Raw genomic sequence first — 26,825 nt, forward strand, 5'->3', positions numbered from 1 at the left:
GTCAGACTTCAATTTCTTTTAAAAGTACTCCAGTCATGCAGCCAATAATGACCATGTATACTCCAAAGAAATATAAAAAAAAATTTCCCCTTTCTTCTCCTTTGAAGAGACTGGGAATCCACTGAAGAATATGGAATATAATGTCAGATGTTATCTTTGTTGATTGGTTTTGCTAGGAGTCCAGAGGACTGAATGCAAGTCCAACCTCAGATACTTCCTAGTTGTGTGGCCTTGAGTGAAATACTTAAACTCTGTCTGCCTCAGTTTCATCTACTGTGAAATAGGGATAATTATAATTCTTATATGGCAGGTTTGTTGTGAAGATCAAATAAAAGTGCTTAACACAACCTGGCTCATGGTAGGTACTTAATAAATATTTCTTCCTTTTCTTTTTTCTTTTTAAAGAAAACTTATACTATTAGGGATGGTTATTTGGGAGAGTAAGAAGTGAGGGATATTAGGAAAAATATATACAATGTACAAATTAAAATATAAATTGTATCTATTTTAAGAAGGAAAAATGGTTCAATTTCATCTCTCTCCTGAAGAAACTCTCTAATCAAAGGAAATTCAGAAGAAATTTGATGGGTGAAATCTGTCAGAAATCTTATAAACTTTAAAATTTTATAGATCTCCCAGTCTTTAGAGAGATCAGGAACTGAGTATTCAACATAGCATTTGCAATAGTATTGACTTGGTAGATGGTGACATGGTTTTTACTGACTAAACTTTTTTAAAATTTTTATTTTTTTGCTATAAGGGATAGTTCTTTTAGAAGGGCAGAGTAGAGGGATATACTGGGGAATGTAGATCATATGAACAAGACATTAATATTTTGTTATATAATAAATTAAGTTATTCTATCGCTAATAGTGCAATTGATAATATTTACATAATTTAAAAAAGTACTTGTACTAGTTTTTACATCTTATTCTTATATTCAAAACAAGCTCCTTTAATATTTAAAATTATGTTTACCTTTACCTTGGATTAGATCCCAAGTTCATTTATTCCAACTTTTAGGATAGTTTTGTTTCATGTTGCCTGACAAATAGTATTTCTTGTTTTTGTTTTCTGTCTGTTTCAGTCATCTCTAACTCTTTATAATTCCAGCTGGTGTTTTCATGGTAAAGATACTATAGTGGTTTGCTATTTCTTTCTCCAGTTCATTTTACAGTAAAGAAACTGAGCAAATAGGGTAAGTCGAATTGCCTAAAGTCACTTAGCTAGTGAGGCTAGATTAAACTCGGGGCTTGCTCATTTCAAGTGAGGGTTTAGGGTTAGAGTTTAAGGCTTGGGGTTAGAATTATCCTCTGCATCACCTATCTATAGGTATTTAATATATGTTTTATATATTAAATGCAGAACATTGCAGGAAGGTATTAGGAAAAGAAAGGAAGGAAGGGAAAAAAAGAGAAAACAGGAAAGAGAAGGAAAAAAGAAGGAAGGAAGGAAGGAACAAAGAAACAAAGAAAGAAATAACATTCCTTAAATATTTATATATATGCCATATACCATAAAATATCTGGAAATGCAGAACTTAAATGAATAAATAAAATAAAATAAAAGCAAAGAGAATGAGAGTAGAGGAATTATTAATTGAATCATTTCCTTGATTTTCTATCTTTCTTTCCAAATCTACTTTTCCCACTTTTCCACTGAAGACTTTCCCCCTATTTTATGCACATAATGCAAGAGAAGGATTGTATTAGTTCTGGTAATTCACTCTGGACAAGCTACATTGCTTCTATCAACAGAGTAATTCAGATTCACTTTGGGTTTAGGCCTGTGTTATTGGGAAAGCTTCTTCAGCCTTGTACTTTATTTTATGGATGAGACTCTGTGAATGATATGGGAGAATTGTGTTTCTTCTGGATCAGCATACCACCATTATCATCATCATCATCATCATCATCATAATCATCCACTTCTTTTTCCTTTTCTTCTTCCTCTTCTTTTTCCTCATCTTTAAAATTAAAAAATTGGACTAGATGACTACAAAGGTTCTTTCTAGCTCTATTTAGAGTTAGAGCATCTTCTGTTAGTCGCTGGGAACAATATTTAGGAGTCATATTTTAAAACAACTGAAGGATTTGTTGTTCAATTGTTTGAGTGATGTTCAACTTTTCATGACCCCATTTGGGGTCCTGGAATGGTTTGCTCTTTTCTTCTTCAGTTCATTTTACAAGTGATGAAATTGAGGCAAATGGAGGTACGTGACTTGCCCAGGTTCACCCAGCTAATAAGTATATGAAGTCATATTTGAATTCAAGTCTTCCTGACTCCAGGTCTGGGGTTCTAATTACCCTGCTATTTAGACCATTGTCATACTTATTTTCTTTGGTACCTAATATCTAACACATTATAATGTTAAAAATCCATCACAGTAATAACATTTCTTTGAGTCACATAAGTTGTTTTTTTTTCCTTCCCAGTTGTGTATAGAGCTTTAATTTATTTGTAGACTATACATTCTACTGCTATTAAATGATTTTCTTTGTATGATTCTTTAAATCTTTCTTTATGATTCTTGCCTGCTAATCTCCTCTTGTTGTGTTCCTCTCTTTTATTTACATCTCCTTGAATAATTAGATGGTCCAACTGGAGCAGAATGTTCTGGCTGCAAGCAGGTTGTGAGAAGCCTTTGTTCCCCAGCCTTGTCTCAGCATATAGCCTTGTCCTGTAAACAGTTTCCTGGTGATATGTACTAGGTGATTTTCAGTAGGAAAGTACTAAATTTGGAGAATTTGTCAAGCTGTTTCCTTTATCCTCTATATCCTGACAATGAAGATTGGCAGCAAAGAATGTCCCCTTGAGACAGGCAGGTGGGCGTTTAATAGAGTATACATTCTTCTTCCCCCACCTCAAACCTCCCCCTCCCCCCAAAAAACCCTCACACATATCATACAGAAGGGGCTGACAAACATACTGGGTTATTGTGCCTAGAGAGCATGGTGTGGTTAAGAACAGAACTGTTAATGCCTTGTCAATAGAGCTATTGTCCCCTAAATCCTGTAATAGTCTCTGTATCTAGACTTAAAACCCCTGGGAAAAATTACCTTATACATATGACTTTCCTGAAAACATGAACTGTTGGAATATATATATATATATATATATATATATATATATATATATATATATATATATATATAGGTATCATGAAACAAAACTATCCTAAAGTTGGAATAAATGAACTTGAGGGGATCTAAACCAAGGGTTATACTCCATTATGTAAAAGTAAACATAATTTTAGAAATTAAAGGGGTTTGTTTTGAATATAAGGAATGTTGTAAAATCTAGTTCAACTGCTTTTAAAATAATGTAAATATTATCAATTGCATTGTGAATGGAAAGTTAACATAATATATTTATTACATAACAAAATATTATTGTCACTTAGGAATGACATTAAAGTTAAACTCTTGTAGCCACATCATTCCAAAATGCAGATCTGGCATTCTCTTTCTCACTTCATAGATAATGAATCCCTTGGCAAAAGTGGAAGCCAGAAGGTCAATTTAATTCAACAGTTATTAAGTGTCTAGTATATGAATTGCTCTAAAGTATGAGAATACAAAGTAAAATAACATTACAGCATCAAAACCAAAATAACTTGCTTCTGTCTTCAGAGAGTTTATATTCTCTTGGACAGATACAGCACCTAAATGAATTCACAGACTGATAAAAAGTAATTTTAGGAGGAAAAAACACTAAGAATGGGAGTAGGAATGGAATCTGAGAAGTATGTGGCAGCTGAGCTATACATATAAAGAAGCCCAGAATTCTATTAGGCAGAAGTATTGCTGTCTGCCATTGCAGGCTGAACAAAAACATGAAGAAAAGAGATTTATTGTTCTGTGAAGGAATAACTAACATGACAGTTTTGATTGAAACAGGCAGGATGCAAACGAAAATAAAGCACAGTAAGACTGAAAAAGTAGGTGGGATTTGGATTGTGGAGGGCTTTAAATACAGGGCTGAGGAATGTGTCTGTAGGCATTAGCAAGGCAACTGAGCTTTCTGAGTAAGTGACTGATAAGCTCAATCCTGTTTTTTATCAATTTCAATTCAAAAGTTTGGGCTTCTTTGTGTTTATCTCTTGCCCACTAGCAAGTTGGTGGATCCACAAGCATTTTTTAAAAACTTCCTATGTCCTTTGCAATGTGTTAAATGCTGGGGATACCATGAAGTGAAAAAAAAATGCTCCTTTCCTTAAAGGTCTCATATTCTAATGGGGAGACAGTATCTAAATAAGTAAGTACATTCAAGATATACGTGTGTGTGTGTGTGTGTGTGTGTGTGTGTGTGTATAGGAAGATATAGGGAAGATATAGGGAGAGGCTGTTTGTATGGTTTGTTATTGATTAGTTTAACTTTTTTAATGTGGTCACTGTGGGATGAGGGACACTCTAGCATGGAAGGGAAAAAGAACTAGCCCACTGATATTCAATCAGTATGGTTTGATATTAACCGAATCCTCTTCCTGTTAAGGCAGCACAAACCAGTGATAGGCAAACACTAACTTGAATATTAGGGTCCATTTGCTTATCTGTGTTAGGGTAGACTTTTATATTTGCACTGATTTATACCTTGCCTATTATAATGGAATGACCACTAGGAGGGAAGGAAAGAAAGAAACATTTATAAAGTACCTTCAATGTATCAGGTAATACAAATATTATTTTAATGTGATTCCTACCACAAACTTAAGTAAGGGCTATTTATGACTCCAGTTTTTAGGAGAGGAAACTGAGGCAAACAGAGTCATTTACCCAGGGTTACATAGCTATTAAGGGTCTGAAGTAAAATTTGAACTTGTTTTCCTGTCTTTAAGCTCATTTGTTCTATCCATTGTAGTACCTAGCTACCAAGGATCCTGAAACCTTTGACTGTACATAGCAGATACTAATAAATATGAATTTGATTTGACTATAATAAAAGTACACCAAAGAAATTAGAGAAGACTGTACAACTATCATCAATGTTGTGAAAAAGTCATCTCTACCTAAAACTTTTCAAAAAATATTTTTTATTTATTTTTCCAATTATATGTAAAGATAGTTTTCTTTTCTTATTTTTTTTAGGTCTTTTGCAAGGCAATGGGGTTAAGTGGCTTGCCTAAGGCCACACAGCTAGATAATTATTAAATGTTTGAGACAGAATTTGAACTCAGTTTCTCCGGACTCCAGGGCCAGTGCTTTATCCACTGTGCCACCTAGCAGCCCCAAAGATAGTTTTCAACATTTATTTTTGTAGTTTTCTCCCTCTCACCCTTCCCTCTCTCCACCCAAAGACAGTAAATAATGTGATATAGCTTTTACATATAGAATCATGTTACATATATTTCTATACTAATCAATTTTAAAGGAAGAATCAGAACAAATGGGAAAAACCACAAGAAAGAAAAAAATCAAAAACCAAATTTAAAAAGTGAAAATAGTATAGTTTGGTTAGCATTCAAACTCCATGGTTGTTTCTCTGGATGTGGTTGGCATTTTCCATCACAAGTTTTTTGGAATATTCTTTGATCACTCTATTATTGAGAAGAGGTTGGTCTATCACAATTGATCACACAAAGGAGATGTTAAATTTTCTCCTGGTTATGCTCACTTCATTCAGTATTAGTTAATATAAAATTTTCCAGGTTTTTCTAAAATATGAGTCCTCATTATTTTTTATAGAACAATAATATTTCATTACATTCATACACCACAACTTGTTCATCCATTCCCTAATTGATGCATATCCCCTCAATTTTCACTTCTTTGTCATTTAAAAAAACCCCAACAATGAATATTTTTGTACATTTTTGGTGAGTCTTTCCCCCTTTTTACGATCTCTTTAGAACATAGACCTGGGACTGGTAGTCTTGGATCAAAGTTTTATAGCCTTTTGCTAACCCAAACTTCTGTATGCAAAAACTTCAAGCAGACTATAATATAGCCCACTTCACAATATTATTCCCAAAGATGCATAATAGATAAAGATATGCAAATAAAAAAACTTGAGAAAAAATAACTAAGTAACCAAATTTTCCCAAACTGTACCAGTCTCCCACAAAACCCCAAACTTACCTATATTTTTCTCCTCTAAACATACTTCTTTCTACAGTTCCAGATTGGGGACTTCAGATATGACTTTTTTTTTTAGCAAGTTGTCTACATAAGGGAAATTTCAAAATGGAAGTGAGACAACTTTTTACTAGGGTTTATGGAAAGGAACTGCACTGCTCAACTATCCTGCTATGTTGATGATGATAATATTCATCCCTCTGTTTCCTTTGAAAAAGTTTTATTCATTTCTGGTTCTGGAAGTGAAACTTCTATGTTCTGGGAAGATTGGCATAATTTAGAAAAAATTTCATCCATTAGTCTGTATCAATATGCAGACAATAGAAGAGACCTGAGGAATAGGTCCTGAATTGCCTGATGATGACAGGAAGCCACAGTTGATGAAATCTGCCTGAAGATTAGATAAGTCAGTATTTTTTTTTTGAGTAGCATCTTCAAAGCAACCCAGTCTCCCCAATGAATTCCCACAATTATCCCTAGTACCTGATAGCAAGGAAAGAAATAGAGACACCAACAGACACAATTAATTACACTCAGCTTGCAGAGTTAGAGGAAGATGTTGAAATTTTACCCAGGACACTTTAAAAATTTACAAAATTCATAGGGGCATAAGAAAGGAGACTTCATCATAAGCAAATGGAGATTCTATTTGTGCCTGAAATTAAGTTCTATAAAACTTGTCCAGCATGGTCACTACTTTCTAAGGATCTAAGAGAAGTAGTTTTCATTTTGAGCTGGTGGATTAGAGAACCAATATTATCCTAGAAGCCAGTATTAAAGGTTTCTGACTGAGGCCAAGAAAATATTCTGGGCTTATTCACTGACATGTTTTCCTTGATCCTGTAGCACATTTTGATTGTTCATTTGTGCTCATTATTCTGGTAATATTGATAACCTAGAAAAAAGGAATATCAGAGAAACATATTTACTTCATTTCAAATTTTGCTTTAAAAAGTCCTCTTGTGAAATTGGTGAGTCTTCTTCTTATATATGGGTAGCTGAGACAGAAGGGTTTTTAGATATCTACTGCTCTACAAAATGAATTACCGACAGAGCCAGGATGGAGCCTCATTATGCCCAGTGTCTCACTACTTAGCCTCTTGTGCTGTTTAATTTAAAAAATTAGTTCTCTCTCTCTCTCTCTCTGTTCCCTAAAAAATCAGGCAAATTGCAGAAATATTGGTTCATTGTGGTTCTCTGGTCACCTCTTGAAGATTTAGGGTTCTTTTATGTCAGAGCATCCCTACTGACATGAAGTGCTAGATTACATATACTTTGTTCTGTCATTTGACTCATGGTGTCCATTTAAGGTTTTCTTGGCAAAAATACTAGAGTGGTTAGACATTTCCTTCTCTAGCTCATTTTACATATGAGGAAACTGAGGCAAACAGGATTTAATGACTTGCCCAGGTTTATAAATCTATGTGTCTGAGGCAAGATTTGACCTTAGGTCTTTCTGACTCTAGGTCTCTGCCAAGATTTCACTTTGGACATGGCTAAACTTCCTTGCCTTATCTTTCTCCTATCTGGGTGCAATCCAAAAATTTTAGTATATTATCCCTTAAGACTAGCTGCCAGCTTCCCTTCTTAAGCTCTCAGGTCTTAAGATATTAAAATATGTATTTATTTAGATTAAAAAAATCATGAGTCCCTTTACCTACTTTTAGGAGGCCTTTCTTATCCTTACATAAGGAGAGATCTTTAAGTCCCTATACAGCTTTAGAAAGCTGTTTGTTTTCCTCACTCATTGTTATGACTCTACTCCTCACTGTTGGTTTACTCATAAAAATTGTAAAGTACTTATCATAATCTGCATGAACACATTTACAAATATTTATATTTTCTAGAAATTTATTAATATTTATATGTGTATGCCTATATAAAATATACATAACATATATTTATATTTACTTGATTGTGCATATCTGTAGCTTTCCCCCTGTAACATAAGGGAAATGTTTTCCCTTTACTTGAACAAAGGATCTAATTGTTTTTGTGTCCCTAGTTCCCAAGACAATGTCTGGCACATGTAGGAAATTTAACAAATGTTTGTTGAATGTCTCATCAGTACCTTAGGTTACTTCTGCTTCATTGATTGGAGAGCTAGAGGTCAGAGAAAAATGCTTCTAAAGTCTCCATTTACTAAAACCTCAATTCCCTTTCAATTCTTCATTTCACTCAAGCTTCTCTACATGGTTTTGCTTCTACGATCATCATGCCCTCCTGTCAGGTACTCTCTGTTCCCTCTTCCTCCTGTGTATTGTCTTCCTCTATTAGATTACAAGTTCATTGAGGAAGCTTATTTATATTTCCAGTATTTATCATAGTATCTAGTACATAGTAGGTGTTTAATAAATGTTTATTGTGTTGCATTGAGTTGAATTATGAATTTGTGCAAATGATTTTCTTTTTCACCTCTAACATCCTATATGAGTCTATAAAAATATAAAGTTATTCATATATCATTACTCTGTTTTTAGTCCCCAAATAATTATTTCAAATGAAATAATAATACTAGTGTTGTTTCCAGGTGACAATGACCATTTTCATAAAACAATCCACATAAATCAGTGAACAAATATTATATTAAAAAATCAGACATGATGGAAATAGTACAGTATAATGGGCAATGAATGAGCCTTGCAGTCAAGAAAAATTATATTCGAGTTCCAGGATGTTTAACAGGTTCTGATTGTGTGACCTTCATCAAGAAATTTAATCTATCTGGACAACTCTCTAAAAATCTAAATTTCAAAGCAGCTGGTGACCTGTACTGGTGAATGCCATTTCCTCACCAGGAAGTTCCTTAAACAAATGAAAATACAATTTTGATCCCTAGCCTACTATATAACGAGGTGCTATTCTGAGCACAGTGAAGGACACAAATAGATGGAAGATATGGCTCCCCTTTCAGAGTGTGTATTGTCTAATTGGTATAGAAGAAAACAATGGTTTCCTTTTGGATTTCCTCTTGGTAATTTTCAAGAAAGAGATTATCTTCCTGAGTAGGCCTTAAAAACTATGAATGGGCAGAAACCTAGAAATAACAGACATTTATTTCTGCAGCTTAGTAGCATTTTTCAAGGGTTTCTTACCTTGTTTATTCCAAAACATAAGACAGAGAGGTATTAAGACAACTATAGAGAATTGGAAGTTGAAAGAAATTTGAAACCTGCTCCAAACTCTGGGATTTTGAGATTTTCTTTTTCACCTCTAACATCCTATATGAATCTATAAAAATATGAAGTTATTCATGTATTATTACTCTGTTTTTAATCCCCAAATAATTATTTCAAATGAAATAATAATACTAAAGAGTTGAAAGCATGGTTATATATTTCAAGAAAAGAATTTAATTTATTTAAATTCACAGCATTAAACGTATTTTAGGTATGTCAGCATATTTTCTTACTATTTTCAAGTTGCAACTGAATTACTACCAATCTAATATCTTTTGATTGTGTAAGGTTGAGAAGCTGTTTGTAACCATCATGGATAAAGAAAAAGTCAGGCATTAGGTGCATTATTAACTGATACTTGGAGTAGTTTAGAGTTTATCTCTCAGCTATTAAACTACATTTGGTTTTCCCCTATAGCACATTACTGAGACCTACTTTGAATATATGGAAGCATTCACACTGAATTTTTCTGAGAAAAATAGAGACACATGATTTGCAAGAACTGTTGAGATGTCCATTTGTAGGTACTGCTAGGAGAAGCAGATATATTTCTGTAGGTGACAGGTTTCCTGTGGAAGTGAAGATTCTTTTGTAATATAATCAAAGGGGGATAGAAAAAAAAGGCAAATCTTGTTACAGAATTCTTGTTCTTAGTCTCAAATACCTCTTCTTGCCACTGCTTCTTCACAGAAGATTTGTTCAAGCATCTCCAAGAACCAAATTTGGCCAGCATCAACCTTTCTAAGATTCTCTCAGTTGCTTAGATTGTGAGTGAGATAGCATATGAAGATCTGGAAGAAAACTATTTTAACCCTTTCAGAAACTTTATCTTCTTGGGTTTTCTTCTTTTCTAGTTTTTGCAAGGCAATGGGTTTAAGTGGCTTGCCCAAGGCTACACAGCTAGGTAATTATTAAGTGTCTGAGGTTGGATTTGAACTCAGGTACTCGTGACTCCAGGGCTGGTGTTCTATCCACTGTGCCACTTAGCCACCCCTCTTCTTTGTTAACAGTGGTATCAAATAGGTTAAAAAATGCAAAGCTGGAAGGATATTTTAAAATAGCATATTCTACTGTTTGCTCAGATGACATTCTTTGAACAAACCTATTTTGGGGGGTCTGAATATGAATGGGAAAAATATTCAGGCCAAGAGGAGAAAATCAACAAATCTTTGTGACTTGTGGAAGTTTCTGGTGGTGAATAAATGTGTGGGCAGGAGAAATTAATAATTTGGTGAGTGTACTTTGGCTAGTTGTGTTGCTGTTTTTCAAAAGATGCACTGTTCTGGTAGAAATATACTAGAGAGCATATTGGCTATAAAATAGACTAAGTCTTGCAAAAACTAGGAAGCCTTAAAGCATTTATTTTGTTGCATGATGATGAGAATAAGCTAAAAGCAGTATGGGTAGGTCATAATGAATGAGTATCTAAATATTATACAATGACTTGTATATCACAGGGTCTCAACTTGAAGTTTTGAAATTGATTCTCTTCAAATGCTCTGTGAGGGAAACAAAATAAGAGATATGATAAAGATACTTGTATCATAGCTAATATCTTCCAAAGCAAGCAAGTGTTCTAAAAAAAGGGGGGAGACAAAAACAGCTGAATTTGCATATTTTAGCCTCAAATGGGGGAAAGATACAAGGTAAGGAAGTGGTGAGCTGTGCCCTACCTAAGATTGTATAAGCCCTCACAAACTGAGTTGTGTGTGTGTGTGTGTATGTATATATATATATATATATATATATATATATATATATATATGTAGTGTAATTTTAAAAAAATTATATATGCTCATTATATATAGTTTAGATGGAACATCTCATATCTATGTGAATATATGATCTTTATTTTAACCAGATGAAGCAATCGATATATCTATCTCACGTGTGTGTGTGTGTGTGTGTGTGTGTGTGTGTGTGTATATGCATGCATTATTTCTTAGACTTATTCAGTGAAAATACTAACTAATACTGTTTATGCCTCCCCAGTCATGGACTCAATCACACATTACTGCTAAAAGTCATCATAGACAATGAAATAATATCAATATTAAATATATACATCAAGTGGTATAACTTATAAATTCTTAGAAGAGAATTTGTGAGCTATAGGAATAAATAGTGAAGCTGTTCTAATAGGGGTCATCATCATCATCTTCTCTTGAATTAGATAACTCTAACTCAAAAGAAACAAAATAGAAATGAAGGAGGTGAACAAAATCTTAGATAAGTTTGATATGATAGATCTCTGAAGGAAATTGAGTATTGAGAGAAAGTAAGATATCTTTTTCTCAGTAATATATGGCACTTATACAAAAACACTGACCAAATATTAGGTCATAAAACTCACAATTAAATGCAGAAAGGCAGACATATTAAATGTATCTTTCTCAGATCATGATGCAATAAAAATTACATTTAATAAAAGGCCATGTAAAGGCAGACTAAAATTAATTGGAGGTTAAATAACCTAATTTTAAAGAATAGGTGCTTCAAACATAAAAATCAAAGAAATAATTATTAATTTCATACAAGACAAATAATGAGACAACATACTAAAATATACTGAAACCAAAGCAGTTCTTAGGGGAAATTTTATATCTAAACAAAATAGAGGAAGAGGATATCAATAAATTAGTCTTGTAGTTACAATAGCTAGAAAAAAATTACATCTCCCTAATTAAATATTAAATTAGAAATCCTTAAAAATCAAAGGAGAGGGGTGGCTAGCTGGTGCAGTGGATAGAACACCAGCCCTGGAGTCAGGAGTACCTGAGTTCAAATCTGGCCTCAGACACTTAATAATTACCTAGCTGTGTGCCTTGGGCAAATCACTTAACCTCATTTGCCTTGCAAAAACTAAAAAAAAAAAAAAAATCAAAGGAGAGATTAATAATATTGAATGTAAGAAGACTATTGAATTAGGAAATAAATCTAAGATTTGGTGTCATGAAAAATATTAACAAAATAGATAAATCTTTGGTTAATTTGATTTCAAAAAAGGAAGAAAATCAAATTACAATATCAAAAATGAAAAGGATGATTTCACCATCAGTAAAGAGGAAATTAAAATAATAATTTGGAGCTATTTTGTGCAATTGTGTGCCAAAAATCTGACAATCTAAGTGAAATGGATCAATATTTATAAAATATAAATTTCCCATATTAACAGAAGAGGAAATAAAATCTTAAATAATCCCATTTCAGAAAAAGAAATTGAACAAGCCATCAATGAATTCTTTAAGAAAAAAATCTTCTGGGCCTGATTTTTAAAGAGCAATTAATTCCAATACTATATAAGATATTTGGAAAAATAGGCAAAGAAGTCCTACCAAATTCCTGTATTGGCACAAACATATTGCTGGTACCTAAACCAAAAAGAGTCAAAACCAAGAAAGAAAGTTATAAACCAATTTACATAATGAATATCGAAGCAAAAGTTTAAATAAAAAAAGAGCAAAGAGATTATAGCAAGTTATCATCAAGATAATACTCTTTGACTAGGTGGATACAGGCATAACTAGGGATGACCAGGGATACAGGGATGGGTAAATATTTGTAAAACAATCAGCATAATTGTTTATATAAATAACAAAACCAAGAGAAAGCATATGATTATCTCAATTGCTGAAAAGCTTTTGATAAAATAAAGCATTAATTTCTATTAAAAACACTAGAGAGCATAGGAATAAATGGATTTTCCCAAATAATTATTTTATGGAGCAAAAAAAAAATTCCAAAGTTAATCTGGAAGGTCAAGAATATCAAGGTAATAAAAAAATTGTGAAGGAAGGAAGTCTGGCAGTATTACCTATGGTAATCATGAAAACAGTTTTGTACTGGTTAAAAAAATAAAGTGGTGGATCAGAGGAACAGATTCATAAAATGACCATAGTAATCTAGTGCTTGATAAAACCAACCATCCAAGCTTTTGGGACAGTAACTCATCACTTGACAAAAATTTCTGGGAGAATTAGAAGGCATTTTAGCAGAAACTAGGTACAGATGAACAACTCATTGCATGTAGATAAGATAAAAATAGATAAATGTTTTAGATTTAAAAGGTGGTATTATTAGTAAATTAGGGGAACATGGAATTGTTTAGCTGTCTTATATAAGAATAAGGAATGCATTTATGACCAAACAAGAGATAGAGGAAAATCATGGAAATTAAAATGATTAATTTTGATCACAGGAAATTAAAAAAGGTTTTATACAAACAAAACCAATGCATTCAAAGTTAGAAGAAAAATACAATACTGGGGAAAGTTTTCATAGCACGTTTCTCTAATAAAAGCCTCATTTCTCAAATGTAGAAACAACAAATTTTCAAAAATAATAACTATTCTCCAATAAGATAAGTGGTCAAAGGATTGGCAGTTTTCAGAAGAAGAAATCAGGACTATGAATAATTGCATAAAACTTTCTAAATTACTATCAATTAGAGAAATGTACATTAAAATAACTCTGAGATCTTACCTCACAATTAGCATATTGACTAACATGACAGAAAATGAAAATAATAAATGTTGGAGGAGTTGTGGAAAAATAGATACACCAATACAATTTTGCTAGAGTTTTAAACTAGTCCACTTATACTGTAGAAAAATTTGGAACTATAACCAGAGGTTATAAAATTCTCCAAACCTTTTGAGCAAGCAATGTCACTTCTATCCCTATATCCAAAGAGATCAAAGAAAAAGGAAATTAATCTATATGTACAAAAATATTTATAGCAGCTCTTGTTTTGCTATTGTCATGGCAAAGAACTGAAAATTCTAGATGCTCATCAGCTGGGGAATGGTTGAATAAGTTATGATATATGTTTGTGATAGAAAACTTATGCTATAAAGAATAATGAACTGATGGTTTCAGAAAAACCTGAGAAGATTTGCATGAATTGATATAAAGTGAAGTGAACAGAACTAGAACATCGCACTCAATAATAACAATGTTGTAATGATCAAATATAAGTCTTAGCTAATTCTGATTAAGACAGTGATCTAAGAACATTCCAAAGGATCTATGATGAAAAATGTTTCCCACCTTTAAAGTAACATATGATGGATTCTAAATAGAGACTGAAGCAAGTTTTTACTTTCTCAATGTTTCTTATTTTATTTTTTTGCAATATGGCTAATTGGAAATGTTTTTTTTTTTTCAGACTAGGAATCCTGGCTATGCTTTCTTGCCATATAATAGAACTGCAGAAAACTATGGAGGTCATCTAAACCAATTTTCTATTTTGAATAAGTTAATTGATATATGAGGATTATATCACTAATTAAATGTTAGAGGCAGGATTTGAACTGAGGACTTAAAGGCTTCAAATTTGTATTGTGTTAGCTATGTATGGCATTCTACCCATACAACTAATTAGCATCCATTGTCACAGGCAATTTGCTAAATCTCTTTGTACTTTACTTCCCTCATCCTCAATATCTGAAGGTTGGAAAAAGTACAATTTATCAAATCCTCACTTACTCAAAAAGTCAACTATATACACACCACCTAAATTCAAAGTTAAGATGTTAAGATGATAGCTCTGATACTAAGTAACTCTAGTTAAGTCTTCTCCAAATTTGCTTCCTTAGCTATAGAATAGGAACAGTATTTGCAACAGATGTCTCACTGTATTATTGTAGCCTTTAAATTATTACAACACTGTAAATTATAGAAATAGCTATTATTGTTATATCTTCCAAGTTCAATTGCAGGATTTTTTTGAAGATCATAAAGGCAATTACATTAGTAATCACCAAATTCAGGGGTTTACTGGAACCAATTCAAATGGACTCATGATAGCTGATTATTAAATTTTCAGTGTGAGCACTTTAAAAATAGGCAAATGCTGCAAAAGCTACAAAAACTTTATTGTTTTATTGATTATCTAGATTAAAGAAAATGATGTAGAAAATATAAAAAATTCAGATTATACTTTAAATATTGTCATGTGTTTTCAGAGTAAATAACCTATTCAAAATTTATTTACTGCATCTATTGTGTTCTTGCATATCTTGCAGATTTTATATTGTGTCTTATAAAGTATCTACCCTAATCTGTCTCTTGATTTTTAGCTTTAGTTGTCAGTTTCTTGTTTAACATCTTTATCTATATGTTGCAATGGCAGCTCAAAATCCAAGATGTCTAATATAGAAATTATTTTACCCCTTTTAATTCTTACCAACATCTAAATTTCATTTTTTATGGTACAACCTTCCTTCTAATTGTCTAGGTTTGCAACCTTAGTATTTAAGTAGTCTAGCTCATGCCCTGCATAAATTAAGAACTTATTAAATGCTTATTGAATTGGATCAAATTGAATTGAATCAAAAACATCAAGAATCTAGGATTTAACTGGTATAGGTGATTTTATTAGTGAAGATCATACCCACAAACCCAATCATATCACAGGTGTCCAAAAAGCATTATAGGTGTGTGCAGTTGGTTTTATTAGAAGGGTCAGTGATGCAATGGATAGATTACTAGACCTGGAATCAAGAAGATATGCATTCATATTCAACCTTAGACTGTGTGATCCAGGAAGAGTCATTTGACTGCTACCTTCCTCAGTCTCCTCATCTGTAAAATCTATATAACAAAAGCATGCATCTCATAGATGTTTTTGTGAGGATCACAAATATCTTTCAAATTCTTTGCATATTATCTGGGTCATAATAAATGCTTGTCCCTTTCCCTTCAGCTTCTTCTGGGTGCTTTGAATAGCTGACCCACTCTACACATATCTCTCTTAGGTATAACATTACATATTAGTAAATGTTCTTTATGAATTATTCTGCAGAAAAAAATCTTTTATCTTCTAGTTAGCCTACTTTTTATTTTTTCTCAACTTAGTTACTTTGGTCTTTCTCCAGACCTAGTGTTGAAGTCTTTCTAGCTCTTCTAGTATAGCCTTCAAGATCTTGATATCATTTCAATGTACAATGAGATGTCGAAGTAGTGGCAGACATAAATATCTCAAATAATAATCAGCAGTTTTTGAGAAACTAAGGACTCAAACTTCAGGGACTTTTAATTGACTTTCTCAGAGGCAATAGTTTTAATATGTTGTACTTAATCCAACATTCTTATTGACAAGAACAGACAAGCAAAAAACAAATACCTTATTAAGAAATGGAAGGAATTCCAAAGTTGAAGATTGAAATGTAAATGAGGAAATCATTGACCATCTGTCCCATAAGATTACAAGAAAAGTAGAAACTTTAGCTTTCATTTTGGAAAGAGGCCTTGAGATATTGAAGGGCCAGAATTAGGTATTAGGTATTTGATCAGGAATAAATTCTGAAGTTGTACCAAACATATCCCTTCTGCATATCACAGCAAACTCAGACCCCTCTTGTTACCTTTTCTGTTTCACATTGGTTTTGTGGTAGAAAACAAAAACAAAACAACTTGTGCTCTATGCTTGGAAATGATAATGCTAAATGAAGAAATAAAAACAGGAAAAGGTAGAGAAATGTATCTCATTCTTGCAAAAAATAAATTTGCAGAAGTCTTTTGAGGTGATAGAAAATGAAGGAAAGCACTGGAAGAAACAGAAGATGTTGATAGTGATAGCTCAGAAAATGAGTTAGCAGGAGCTGCATTTATTGAGTGCTGGAGATTTTTTTACGCTTCTATCTTTCCCAGAGTTATATTATCTCCAGGTTTGGAGGGACTCAGAGATCATCTTTGGAATCCCCTCTCCAAAATCCCTAAGGATCATGTAACCTCTGCTTGGGAGGAATTACTATAAAGATCATAGAATCATAATTTTAGATTTGGATAATATGTAAGAGTTTCCTGAATACAGATTTCATTGAACAGATGAAAAAAAATTAAGATATATAGGGGTGGAATCACTTGCCATGGGGTCTCATTACTAATAAATGGCTGAGATAGGAATTGGAACCCAGGTCTTACTGACTTCAAGTCCACTGTCTTATCCAACCTACTGTATGATACCAGAACTTATTACTTCCTGAAGCAATTAATTTTACTTGGAGATAGTTCCAATTTTGGTTGATGGTTTTTTGCTTATATTGATCTGAAATTTGCCAGTTTCCCTCATTGAACCTAGTTCTGTCTTTTGAGAAAACATTAGTTCTTATGCCACATGATAGCCATTTGGATATTTAAAAGCTGCTATATTATATTCCCTAAGGGTCTAACATTAGGAAGTCTTGATTTCTAATCCAGTCTCAGACACTTATTAACTGTCTGACTATGGGCAACTCACTTAAGTTCTTTCTGCCTCTGTTTCTTCAACTGTAAAATAATGGTAATAATAATGCCTTCCCTCGCTGGGTCATTATAATGATCTAAAGAGATAATATTTGTAATGGTGCCTGTAATGTAATAGATGCTTATTAAAATAGACACGTTTCCTTCCCCTTCCCTAAATTTATAAATAAACATTACCCCTTAATTTTGATAATCTATTGATCATCATTTGATATGATCCCATGTTTTGCTATCATCCCTGCTATCCACCTTTGGCTGCCCCCCTGTTTTTTTCAATTATCTTCCTAAATTGTGGAACAAAGAACTTAACTTCCTCATCTTTAAAATGGGAATGATAATAGTTCTTACCTACAAGGATTGTTGTGAGGATAAAATGGAATCATTTTAAAGTACTTTGCAACCTTTAAAGAACTACATAGATGCTTCTTATTATCATTGCTGTTTTGCTATAGATCTGGTTATTTTTAAAATCTTAAGGGCTTATCTCATAAACTAAAAATGTTAGATTCTTTAAAATTCAGTAGCTTGGGGTTCAGCAGCAACTTTAAAAACACTTAAAATAAATGTGTAATTATCATTTAAATAAAATATGCTCTCAAATTTGATGTGCCAAATATGGTAATTTTGTGAACAAATCACCTACTACACAGATGTGCCCAGAGTGAGAGCCAGGTGTGCTGACATCCTAGCTCACAATTCATGCATGCCAAAGTTACCAAGAAACTAATCTTTCTAAACTAACAAAGTGATATCATATTTGTAAAGGATGCCAAAAAGTATTGTTGTACATATTGCCTATATTTGTCTCAAATTTTTATAAAAAATTGGGAAAAATATTCTCCCCCTTTCTTTTCTTCCCAACCCTGTTATTTGGCTTCAAATATATTATATTTATAGGAAAGCAAAGGATTTAATTTTTTCCCCTTGATCCTGAGTTGAAAAATGGGTTAAGTTTGGGGACATGTTTATTCTAATGGTAGTCTTTCATATGCCATCAGGGTTGGAATGGATTTTGAAGACTATGTTGCTCATTTTCTTCATGAGGAAATTACAAGTCAGAGATTTGCCCAAGGATATGTGCCAATTTTAGTGGCTGCTAGGATTCATGCACTGTAATACTTTCTAACTCTTCCTTTTCTGTCAGAGTTGTTCAGCAAGATTTCCTATTGGGCCTGGGAGAGGAAGGATGGGAACACCTTTAGTTTCTCATAATTGTCAAGCCTCCAAATTTGTCATTTTCTTTCAAGTCTCCTTTTCAATAAATGACTCTTAAACTCTTAACAATATTCCAATATACATTTTTACATTTATATAACATTATAGAATAGTATTGCTTTGTAAGAAAAGATGAAAGGGTCAGCTTCAGCAGGACCTGGGTAGATCTGTATGAACTGAGGCAGAGTGAAGTGAATAGACCTAAGAGAACAAGTTATACACTAAAATCATCATAAAGACTAAGAATTTTGAAAGATTTATGAACCCTCATCATTTCAATAATTAACCATGATTTTAGAAGTTTGATGTTGAAGAATATTTTTCACCTACTGATAGAGAAATAATGGACTGCAAATACAAAATGCTTGTTTAGTTGACTATGCACAATTGTTAAAAGAGTTTTATTTTTCTTCCTCTGGCCCCTACCCTAAAAGGAACAGAAAACAAATGCTTGTTAATTGAAAAAAAACATATAATTTAATTTAAAAAATTGCTTCTCTCATGACATTGGAAGAATTCCTAGTGTTTATAAATTTAGTTTTAATTTTTCATAAGAACACTTTATTTTAAGTATCTCCATATGTAAATGAAATAGTAAATGAAAATAGGGGAAAGAAATGATGTGCCAGGCAATATGATCAGTGCTTATAAGTACTATCCCATTTGATTGCCCAACAGTTCCATGGGGTAGAGGCAAATAGAAGATAAGTGACTTGCTTGGGATCACACATTGGAGAAGTATCTGAGGCCAAATTTGAATGCAAATTTCCCCTATCCCAAAACCAGTGTTCTATCTACTGTACCACCCTGTTTTATAAAACTTAAAGTGTAATATAAATTTTAACTATTATTAAAATTGTTATTAAAGTTTCATTCTAGGTAGAGAAAGGGATAAACAATAGTTAAGATACTGTCCCTATGGTAAAATGACACAATTTCAGTTGTTCCCAAATAGACCCGCATTTTGCTAGTAAGAAACTGATACCTAGAGAAGTCAACTAACTCATCCAAGATTATATAGCTAGGAAGTGACAAAAGTGAGATTAAAATTCTTGTCTTCTGGCTCAAGATCTTGTATCTTTGCCATTGTGCCTTCTGGTGTTGGAAGATTAGCAAATCATCTTTGATATATATATATATATATATATATATATATACACATACATATATATATACACACATACATACATACATATATATGTATATATAAACACTCTCTCTAAATATATATATGATATATATATATAACAACTCATCTTTGATATCTGTTTATCTATCTATCTATCTATCTATCTATCGATCTATCTATCTATAGAGAGTTTTACCCAGGGCACCATGAGGTCATTACTCTCTCAGGATAGTCTAGAAGCAGAATTTGAACCAATATGTGAAAGAGTTTGGTCCTTTATCCACTATGTCATTTTATCTTTCAATGCCATGTCATCAATTTTAGGATAAATGATAGTTTTGTGGTATCTAAATAGAAAATACACAAGATGTATTCTTTCAAATAAGTGCAACTCAGATCTTAGTATCATTAATCTCGAGCAAAGTCTTACCTGTCTAGAAAGGTTTGACTATAGACCATGTCCCAAAGAACTGCCCAGTTAAAGTGAGAGAAACTCATTTTCAGAAGGCTGACCTCTTAGTGCCCTTTTGGTCATAGCAACTTATAAAAACAACCGTGAAACATAGAGGGATTACATAGCTGGTAATTGAACCCAAATCAATGGCATCAGAGAAAAATTGAATCATTAAAGCATTGAAGCATCATGTCACTAAGTTTTCCTGACAGAAAATGTCATCTTTACTGACTCACCTATAATTGTGTTGACTTAGGTTCTTCTGTCACTTATTTTCCATGGTATTACATTTGGATCAGCAAATATAGCTAAATTGCAATTGAAAAATGAGTATAACAGACACTGTTGATGGATAATTAAGCAATAATCTTAATCAAATATGAGTTTTGCCCCAAAGAATGATCTCAACCACTTATTGCTACTTGGTATTTATTTTTAAGTATCAGTAGGATGGGTATCATTATGTTATAATTATCATTGCTTTTGCTCAGAAGAGAGAAATTAAAAAAAAATTTCTCTAAATGAAAAAAAAATCTCTACTACCTAAAACCCCTGAAACCCCATCTATTTAGGTATTCAAATAGATCACAGCCTGTGTTAGGAACTTATTTTTTAAAAGAACATTTTGCACATAATAGTCTAAAATATAAAATGAAATGTTCTCTTTTCCTGATTTCATCAATTTCCTTCCCTTTTTACCCAGAAGGCACCACTGGGAGTAGCTGTGATATGGTTGCTTCATCTTCAGTAAAACAAATACAAGTGCATCTGTGAAAGTATTTTATTTGTGAATTGATAGATAAAAGAATAAAATAACAGAATATTCTTCAAGAATTTTATAAATAGGGTGAAACCTACTTCTTGGGATGCAGATTTAATTGGTGATACTGAGTAGCCTTAGCCTAGTCCCCTGACTTGTCTGGATATCAGTTTCCTCAATGATGAAATCAGATTAATGGATTATATGTTCCTGAAAATATCTTTTGGTTCTAAATCTAAGATCTTGGAATCCTAAAGTGATCTGCTATATTAATATAATGTATTATTTTGCTATATTAATAGCAGTTAATACTTTTACTATATTAATGTAATAATATTTATATTAATATAAAATAATCCATGAAGAACTATGACATTTTAAGGAATTAATTATTAATAATAATGTTTGTCCTTCATTTTCTTTTTTATGAATTATAAAGATTTTATTTATTTTGAGTTTTGAAATTTTTCCCCTAATCTTACTTCCCTCCCCCCACCCCACACCACCCACAGAAGGCAATTTTCCAGTCTTTACATAGTTTCCATGGTAGATATTGATCCAAATTGAATGTGATGAGAGAGAAATCATATTCTTAAGGAAGAAACATAAAGTATAAGAGATAGCAAGATCAGACAATATCATTTTTTTCTAAATTAAAAATAATAGTCCTTGGTCTTTGTTCAAACTCCACAGTTATTTCTCTGGATACAAATGGCATTCTCCATCTCAGACAGCCCCAAACTGCCCATGATTGTTGCACTGATGAAATGAGCAAGTCCATCAAGGTTGATCATCGCCCCAATGTTGCTGTTAGGGTGTACAATGTTTTTCTGGTTCTCATCTCACTCAGCATCAGTTCATGCAAATCCTTCCAGGCTTCCCTGAATTACCATCCCTCCTGGTTACTAATAGAACAATATTGTTCCATGACATACACATACCACAGTTTGCTAAGCCATTCTGCAATTGAAGAACATTTACATGATTTCCAATTCTATGACATCACAAATAGGGCTGCTATAAATATTTTTGTACAAGTGATGTTTTTACCCTTTTTCATCATCTCTTCAGGGTATAGACACAGTAGTGGTATTGTTGGATCAAGGGGTAGGCACATTTTTGTTGTCCTTTGGGCATAGTTCCAAATTTCTCTACAGAAATGTGGGATAAGCTCACTGTTCCACCAATAGTGTAATAGTGTTCCAGATTTACCATAACCCTTCCAACAATGATCACTGCCCTTTCTGGTCATATTGGCCAATCTGAGAAGTGTTACCTCAGAGAAGCTTTAATTTGCATTTCTCTAATAAGTAATGATTTAGAGCAATTTTTCATAGGACTATGGATTGCTTTGATCTCCTCATCTGTAAATTGCCTTTGCATATCCTTTGATCATTTGTCCATTGGGGAATGGCTTTTTTTTAATTTGACTCAGACCTCTGTATATTTTTGAAGTGAGTCCTTTGTCAGAAACATTAGTTGTAAAGATTGTTTCCCAGTTTACTACATTTCTTTAGATCTTGGTTACAGTGGTTTTGTCTGTGCAAAAGCTTTTCAATCTATTATCATCAAAATCATCTAGTTTGATTTTAGTGAAGTTCTCCATCTCTTCCTTAGTCATAAACTGCTTCCCTTTCTATAGCTCTGACAGGCAAACTACTCCTTGATCTTCTAGTGTTTATAATATTGTTTTTATGTCTAAATCCTGTATGCATTTTGATCTTGTCTTGGTAAGAGTGTGAGGTGGTGTTGGTCTAATCTAAGTTTCTTCCATACTATCTTCCAATTTTTTAGGCAGTTTTAATCAAAGAGAGTTTTTATCCTAAATAACTGGACTCTTTGGGTTTATCAAACAGCAGATTACTATAATCATTTCCTGCTATCATACCTAGTCTATTCCACTGGTCCATCACTTAGCCAGTACCAGACAGTTTTGATGACTGATGCTTTATGATATAATTTTAGATCCGATTGGGCTAAGCCACCCTTTTTTGCACTTTTTTTCATTGAGTCCTTGGAAATTATTGACTTTTTATTTCTCCATATGAATTTACTTACAACTTTTTTTTCACTCATTAAAGTAATTTTTTTGGAATTTTGATTGGAATGGTACTAAACAGGTAGTTTAGTTTTGGTTAAATTGACATTTTTATTATATTAGTTCGACCTATCCATGAGCAGTTGATGTTTGCCCAGTTATTTAAATCTGATTTTACTTGTGTGAGGAGTATTTTGTAATTGTTTTCAAAAAGTTTCTGAGTCTGCCTTAGCAACTAGACTCCCAGGTATTTTATATTGTCTGAGATTATTTTGAATGGTATTTCTCTTTCTAGTGCTTCCTGCTGTATCTTGCTAGTCATATATGAAAAAAAGTTGAGGATTTATGAAGGTTCATTTTTATATCGTGCAACTTTTCTAAAGTTGCTAATTGTTTCCAGTAGTTTTTTTGGATGATTTCTTGAGATTCTCTAGGTATACCATCATGTCATCTGCAAAGAATGAAAGTTTTATCTCTTCCTTCCCAATTCTAATTCCTTCTATTTCTTGGTCTTCTCTTATTGCTGAAGATAAAGTTTTTAAAACAATATTGAATAGTAGTAGTGATAATGGGTAATCATTTTGCTAAGATTTTATTTGAGATTTTTACATCTATATTCATAAGGGAGATAGGTCTATAATTTTCTTTCTCTGTTTTACCTCTTCCTGGTTTAGGTATCAGCAACATATTGGTGTCCTTAAAAGAGTTAGGTAGAGTTACATCTTTCCCTATTTTTCCACAGAGTTTATCCGGAATTGGAGCCAATTGTTTCTTAATGTTAAGTAGAAAAGTTAAGTAGAATTCACTTGTGAATCCCTAAGGCCCTGGAGTTTTTTCCTTAGGGAGTTCAATGATGGCATGTTGAATTTCTTTTTCTGAGATTGGGTTGTTTAGGTATTTAATCTCCTCTTCATTTAACTTGGGCAACTTATATTTTTTGTAAATATTCATCCATTTCACTTAGATTATCACATTTATTGGCATAGAGTTGGGCAAAATAATTTAGAATTATTACTTTAATTTCCTCCTCATTTGTGGTTAATTCACCTTTTTCATTTATGAAGTTAACAATTTGGTTTACTTCTTCCTTTTTTTAAATCTAATTGATCAGAATTTTATCAATTTTATTGTTTTTTTCATAAAACAACTCTTGGTTTTATTTATTAATAAATAGTTTTTTTGTTTTCAATTTTATTAATTTCTCCTTTAATTTTTAGAATTTCTAATTTGGTATTTAATTGGATTTTTAAATTTGTTCTTTCTCTAATTTTTTTAGTTGCATATTTAGTTCATTGATTTCCACTTTCTCTCATTTTTTCATATAAGCATTTAAAGATATAATATATCCCCTGACAGCTGCTTTGAGTGTATCCCATAGGTTTGATATGTTGTTTCATTACTGTCATTATCTCAGATAAAGTATTTAATTCTTTCTATAATTTGTTGTTTGATCCACTCATTCTTTAAAATGAAATTATTCAGTTTCCAATTAGTTCTGGGCCTATATCTTCCTGGTCCAATATTGCATATTATTTTTATTGAATTATGATGTGAGAAAGATGTATTCACTATTTCTGCCTTTCTGCAAATGATTTTTAGGTTTTTATGCCCTAGTACATGGTCAACTGTTGTGTAAGTGCCATGTACTGCAGAAAAAAAGGTATATTTTTCCCTATCCTCATTCAGTTTCCTCCATGAGTCTATAATATCTATATTTTCTAACAATCTATTTACCTCCTTAACTTCTTTCTTGTTTATTTTATGATTTGATTTATCTAAATATGAGAACGGGAGGCTGAGGTTTCCCACTAGTAGAGTTTTGCTGTCTGTGTCTCCCTGTAGTTCTTTCAGCTTCTCCTCTAAGAATCTGAATGCAATCCCATTTGGTGCATACATGTTCAGTATTGAAATCACTTTATTGTCTATGGTACCTTTTAGGAGGATATAGTTTCCTTCCTTATCTCTTTTAACACTATCTATTTTTGCAGCTTCTTTGTCTGAGATAAGGATTGCTACCCCTGCTTTTTTCACTTCAGCTGAACCAAAATATATTTTGTTCCAAACTTTTACCTTTACTCTGTATGTACCTCTCTGTTTCAAATGAGTTTCTTGCAAGCAGCATATTGTAGGATTCTGGTTTTTAATCTATTCTGCTATTCACTTCCATTTTATGAGAGAGTTTATCCCATTCACAATCAATGTTATAATTACTAACTATTACTCTCTATGATGTCTTCCCTCTGTTTTTATTTCCCCCACCCCCCTTTATTCAATATTCCCCTAGTATTTTGTGTCTGAATACTGCCACCTTCACTGTGTTTGCCCTCCTATATCTACCCTCTCCCCTTTCTTTCCCCTTTCCCTTTTTTCCTTTTCCTGTCCTTTCCTTCTGTTAGTTCCCATTTCCCCCCCCCTCCCTGTCTCTGTCCCCTCCCCTTTTCCCCTTTTAATCCTTGAAAGGTAATATGTTTTTAAAATTAACTGTGTGTGTTTGTCTGTGTGTGTGTGTGTGTGTGTGTGTGTGTGTGTGTGTGTGTGTGTGTGTAAGTTAACTTTAAACCAAGTCTGATGAGAGGAAGATTCAGGTGTTTCTCATCTCCTCCCTTCTTTCCCTCTATTACCATAGGTCCTTTGTACCTCTTAATGTAATGAGATTTACCCCATTTAATCCCCTCCCTCCTCCCATCTCCTTCCTGTCCCCCTTTTTAAGGAGGAAATGTTTTTAAACCATTCTATCTGAGTCATACAAAATCCTGACCATACATCACTTCTGGCTAAGTATATTCTCTCTGATAGAGTTACTTGAGAGTTATTGGAGTCTTTCTCCCAAGCGGGGATATAGCCAGTTTCATCCCATTGGGCAGCAGTCTCATGGCTAAGTCATGAGTGTCCATCATTTCTGGCTACGTTTATCTCTCTGGTAGTATTAGAATTCTCAAGAGTCATAAGAATCTTTTTCCCATCCTGGGATATAGCCAGTGACATCATTTTGGACAGCAGTTTTTTTTCTCCCACCCCCCTTTTTGTACCTTTTCGTGTGTCTCTTGAACCTCTGGTTTGATGTTCAGATTTTCTATTTAGCTTTGGGTTTTTTTTTTCATCAGGAATTGTTGGAAGTCTTCCATTTCATTAAATATCCGTCTTTTAACTTGAAAGAGAAGTCATAGCTTTTCTGGATAGTGGATTCTTGGCTTGTATTCCAATCTCCCTTGCTCTTTGGAATATCTTGTTCCAGACCCTTTGATCCCTTAATGTTGATGCATCCAGGTCCTGTGTAATCCTTACTGTGGCTCCTTGGTATTTATATTGTTTCTTTATGGTTGGTTGCAGGATTTTTTTTATCTAATAGTTCTGGAATTTGACCACAACATTCCTTGGTGTTTTCATTTTAGGATCTCTTTCCAGAGGGGACTAATATATTCTTTCAATAACTATTTTTCCCTCTTGTTCCAGGATATCAGGGAAATTTCCCATCACTAAATCTTGTAATTGTATGTCTAAGCTTTTATTTTCTCTTCAATGTTTCAGGAAGATCTATAATTATCAAGTTGTACCTTCTTGATCTATTCTTGAGGTCTGATTTTGCTGATGAGATATTTTACATTTTCTTATATTTTTTCTATTTTTTGGTTTTGTTTAACAGACTCTTGTTATCTCATGGTGTCATTAGTTTTCACAGACTCCATTCTTTATTTTAGAGAAGAATTTTCTTCATTTACCTTTTGCAAC

General features: G+C 32.8%; 1 protein-coding gene across 1 annotated transcript in view; it reads left to right on the plus strand.

Annotated features, from left to right (window-relative positions):
* OCA2 (OCA2 melanosomal transmembrane protein) overlaps nucleotides 1-26,825 on the plus strand; it is a 511,247-nt gene that overhangs the window by 262,138 nt on the left and 222,284 nt on the right. The window lies entirely within an intron of this gene.

The sequence above is a fragment of the Macrotis lagotis genome, chromosome 1 (genome assembly GCF_037893015.1).
Source record: "Macrotis lagotis isolate mMagLag1 chromosome 1, bilby.v1.9.chrom.fasta, whole genome shotgun sequence".
Lineage (NCBI taxonomy): Eukaryota > Metazoa > Chordata > Mammalia > Peramelemorphia > Peramelidae > Macrotis > Macrotis lagotis.